This window comes from Monodelphis domestica, chromosome 3 (assembly GCF_027887165.1).
Source record: "Monodelphis domestica isolate mMonDom1 chromosome 3, mMonDom1.pri, whole genome shotgun sequence".
In the NCBI taxonomy this organism is placed as follows: Eukaryota; Metazoa; Chordata; class Mammalia; order Didelphimorphia; family Didelphidae; genus Monodelphis; species Monodelphis domestica.
Genome location: NC_077229.1, coordinates 84,021,374 through 84,026,631, shown reverse-complemented (window position 1 = coordinate 84,026,631; position 5,258 = coordinate 84,021,374). Strand labels below are relative to the sequence as shown.

The 5,258-nt window shown below is 36.6% G+C and overlaps 1 protein-coding gene across 5 annotated transcripts in view; it reads right to left on the bottom strand.

Moving 5' to 3' along the window:
- The window catches only part of BRD4 (bromodomain containing 4), a 165,882-nt gene that overhangs the window by 140,973 nt on the left and 19,651 nt on the right, over positions 1–5,258 (bottom strand). The window lies entirely within an intron of this gene.

Genomic DNA, 5,258 nt, shown 5'->3' with positions numbered 1-5,258 from the left:
TATGCTGTGTTATCATATAATTCTGCTACTTGTCCCTCAAATCAAAATGCCAAATGCAAAGGTATGTAAGGATTTACTCTTTATGTTTCTGCTTGAGCTTCCAGAGATCATGTTATAATGAAAGATAGTTGAAAGCTGACTCTAGGACCAAACAGGATTTGATCACAATTAACTGGTGGAACAGTCTAAGGCTTCTCAATAGTATAGTGGAAAGAGCAATGGATTTAGATAAGATCTGTATTCAAATAGATCAGCTACTCAGATATTTATCCTTGGGCAAATAACTTAACCTCATTTTCTTCATTTGTTAAATCAAGGGGTTATTAGATAGTTTCCAAAAGTATTTTCAACTCTAAATATATGATCCCATCTTACAGAAGAATACTGTCATAATTTAAAATTTTTTAGTTTCTTTAAAAACAAAGCAATAGGATAATATTGGACTGGAAACATACTAGATGAGATGCGAACATCTCCACAAGTGAGATGAGATCTGCAAATCAATTCTACTTTTTAATTAACTCTAACTTACATTTCTTCCATGTAACATGTAGGTCTCTGTAGCCAACATGTAGCAAGACAAAACACCAATGTCAGTTACAGAATTAGTATTGTAGAATTTTTCACAAATGGTATTCATTTGCTGTTAGTGATGTCTATCATTCCTCAGCTTTTACATAACTGATTTATAACTTCTACTTCAGAAGATTCCTTTCCAGCTTCTTCAGACCACTAATCTTCAAATTTCCCCAAAGCAAAATTATTGAATTTTTCATTAGTATTTGGCCAGCTCATCTGAGTTCCTAGCACAGCCTTTTGTGATCTTCACATTCAGCATTTCTGCTTTCAACTATTCTTTTCACCTTTTTAAAAAATATTCTTACTTATCCTGGGCAGAACTTTAGCTTTTTGATGACACTTATCTCTGTGAACCCCTTTGTATCTTCTCAAAGCCTCACTGCTTCTTTTTGCATGGAATAAGTATCTTAGCAAGGTTCCTTTATGCCTTATATAGTTGATTTATTTCACAATGGCCGAATTCTCCTAATTGCTTTCATCTTAGAAATGAGTTCATGCCCAGAGATGTAAGTACCTCAAAATAGGATATTATTTAGACTCAGCACATTTTTTTACATTATCCTCTAATGCTTTTTAGAGATATACTCTCAAAATATTGATGTAGGGCTATGCTTATATAAATAATGGTCTCAGAATGCAATGCATCTACTTTTACCAGAGATTATATCCATTATAGAGGATTTACTGGAAGACACAAATGAGAATTACACAGGATAAGAAGTCATAGAGGGGTGATCAATCATACATTTATATAAAGCTTGCTCTGTATGGATTTTGCCCCACCTTTTATTGCCATAATTAGAACCCCAGCAGGTAATGTTCCCCTTTCCCTATTCTTATGTTTTCTTGCTTGCTGATGACTTTTGATCCAGAAAAGCAAACTTGCTAAAATTATAAATGTGCCCAAAATGGAAAGACACAACTACTGAAGTGCATTAGTTTCAGTATATGAAGTTTGAGAAATATTTATAGATCTTTCCTCTTGGCTTTCAGTGGTTTTCTATAACTTAAAAAGTTGCACAATAAGGGAGATTCAGAGTGATAATTCTCTCAAAATCTTCTCTTTCAAAAATCATCCTAATTTATATACACACTGCTACCACCCCTCCTCCCATGCAAAGGGAAGCTATTGATAATTATTTCTTGTGAATTTCCATCTATTAATACTCCACCCCCCTTCAGAATGACTACTAACAGGGAAAGGGTTTAAATAATATTTTTACAATTGTAATATTTTAATGGCATCAACAAAATACTGTTACAGAATAATCCAAAAGATTTACTGTAAACTCAAGTACATAATGGTTTCAAATAAAAGAATATTTTTTCCCTAATTGATATACACTATCATCTTTACTGTGATTGGAAAAGCTCTTATATGTAATGCCCTATCCACCAAAGAATCTTGGAAAATATTTTACTCTAGATCAGTATAAAATCCCTAGCCAATCATTATCTAATCTGAACCTTATTTTTATTTTTAATCTGCCTTCAACTAAATTTTATTGCTCTCTGGTCCACTACTCTACTAGCTCCTTCTAGAACTCAGATTTGCCTCCCAAACAAAACTGAATCAATTCAACTAAAATAAATAGTAATCTCTCCCATAGTCTCCTCTGAAACACTCAAGTCACATTAGCAATATAACCTGCTGATCTTCCAACACAGTAACTGCCTTCATGTCAAATATTGAATCAAGAATTTGTTAAAGAACTATGGAAACAGCGAGGTGATACAGTGAATAGAGGGCCAGACCTGGAGATGGGAAGTACCAGGGTTCAAGTCTGTTCTTAAGTGACTTCCTAGCTGTGTGATCTCTGTTAAGTCACTTCACCCCAATTGCCTAGCCCTTACTGCTCTTCTGCCTTGGAACTGATCAATTCCAAGACAAGGTAATGGTTTAAAAAAAAAAAGTACTAGGGACCAAACAATGAGATTCATTATATTAGGAACATGGGATACAAAAACAAAACAATTCTTGCCCTCAAGGAATTTGAATTCTATATCAAAAAAAACAACTCAGACCCATCTGTACATACAAAATTGTAACTGTACATAAATGCACATACAAAGAAAGTTGGTTATTGTCCTTCATACTCCAAGTGGACCAAAATAGCATCACTATAATGGGATAAATGTAAAGTTTCCAACTGTGTTTAATCAGAGAATTCAAGCTCAGAAGGTTCTACTATAGGTCAGGCACAAATAGTTTGAAGGAACATTTCTGATGAAGGTGTCTCTAAATTTGCATCTCATTTTTCTTTTGAGTTACTGCAACTCTGCTTTGCTCTCAGAGCACAGAACTTTCTTTGATGCACATGTCATGTTGAATGTGGTCCTATTCCAGTTTCCATGTCTCACAATTCAAGTTCTTCAGAGAGACCTTTAGTGTACTTCTATTGCTTCTTCTGACTTCCCATGTGAGCTTTTTGCCTTGTGTGAATGCTCTGTAAAATAGTCTTTTGGCATTCAAAGGACATGACCAGCCTAATCAAGTTATGCCCTCTGCAGCAGTTTGAATGGTTGGCAGTTCAGCTTGAGAAAGAATCTAAGTGTCCAGTACCTTAACTTGCCAAGTGATCTTCAGAATCTTTAAGATAAATTTCCTGGCATGGCACTGGTATAGTGTACAGGTTTCACAAGCATACGATGACATTAGCACAATGGTTCTGTATGGTAAGCAGTCTAATACCTCTTTACTTCCATACTTTCTTTTACAGTCTCCCAAACATTGAGCTAACTCTGACAATACATATGTAACAACCTCATCAACTATGTGGTGATCTCTGGAAAGTATACTGACAAAGCAAATGAATTTAACCACAGCATTCAGAATTTCTCCATTTGCTATAACTGATATGTGGAGCCATGCTCAAGGTAACAGTTATTAACATCAAATTAGTAAAACTGGTCCCTCCCACCCCCATCAAGCTCCCTCCAAGACAAGATTACCCCACCCCCACCCTTCTCCATGTAGTACAAAAGACATTTGACTTAGGGTGATTCCATACCATTTTGTCTTGGGAATTTTTCTCTGGAGGTAAAGCCCTGTGGCTGGAATAATACTCTTGTACCCATTGTAAAACACTCAGCCTTCCCCAGATGATGGAGCCCCAGGCTTCTCACTGGTAAAGGTCAAAAGCATTGTCCATTATCCAGAAGACCTGTGTAAGCATGCAATCATGGAGCTGGTGTCTGATACTGATGAACTTCAAGGCAACCAAATTTTGTCATGATCTTCCACAAGCTGACAGTATCAAAGGCCTTGGTCAGATTGAATATTGTGAGGTCTGTATCTCTCTTATGCTCCTGACACTTCTCTTGGAGTTGTAAGGTTCTATATCAATCATTCCTGGGTCCTTCTGAAGACATACTAGTTTTGAGTAGATGACCATCTTCCAGGTGGGGGATCACTTGATTAAGGAGGACTATGCCAAAGAATATTGCTAGGAATGACTAAGAGACACAATTGTCATAAGACAACCTATTTCCTTTTCCTTTCTAGAGATGGAAAATGGAGACATCCTTGATCAAAAATTTGCCATATAACCTGGAAAATGTCAGTTAACTTTTGTATGAACAGCAGATCTCCTGTCTTCAAATCTCTGCTGGAATGGATGCAGTACTAGGCACATTGCCACATGAGAGCTTAATGACATGCAAAACTTCTTCTTCAGTTGGAAGTTTAGTTAAAAAGGGATTCACTTGAACCTGGGATACATAATCAATGGCTTCAGCACTGGTTCATTACTATTTGTCGAGAACACTATGGAAATGTTCAGCCCATCTCTCCAGGATCATGTCCTTATCCCAATCATTGTGGCTCCACCAATTTTGAGTAGTTGATATACACCATAGGTCTTTGGCCTATAAATGGCCTTCAGGGCATCATGAAAGTGCTTTGAGCTATTACTATCAGGATAAAACTGAATTTAATCTGCCTTCTTACTGAACCAAGAATCTTGCATCTCTCTAAACTTTATTTGAAGTTAAATGCTGCCTTCTTAAAGACATATGAGCTAGCCTGCTGGTAGACTTGGAGTTCTTCTCTTTCACTTAGTAGCTTCTGAATTTCTTCATCATTTTCAGCAAACCAAGCCTGATGTTTGTGAGTATTCTGGTCCAGATGAGTAAATGTTGTGCCATTCGCTCAATCTCTGAAAGCTGCCCACTCCTCTTCTACTCCATTGTTGTCAATCTTGTGACCTATAAGTCAACAACAAAATGTTCCTACACAGAGAAGCACTCTAATCCGTAGACATCTTGCCTCAGAGGTGTTGCTTTTGTTGAATGTGAATGTTTAGCTTACAGAGTATAAATCCATAATTGGTCCAACACCCTACACCAAACATCACTTTTTTTCACATTCACATCCTTCTGTCTCTTCTCTTTACAATGATATAGTCTATGCCAATGTTTGCTACAAGGGCAAATCCAAGGAGTTTTATTACATCTAGGTAAATAGAAGACAGTGTTGGTGATGAAAAGGTGCCACAAGTCTTCAGTAATAAGTGATCATAGCTGTTGCTGTTTCCAAAACTCCATTCCTCCCAAGGACTCTGCCATGTCAGATAGTATCTATGCCTACCATGCTTCACCTGGAATTATAAGCTTGTCTCTTTTGGCACATTATTGATGAGGATCTCCAAGTCTTTCTAAAAAATTTCTTTGATATCATC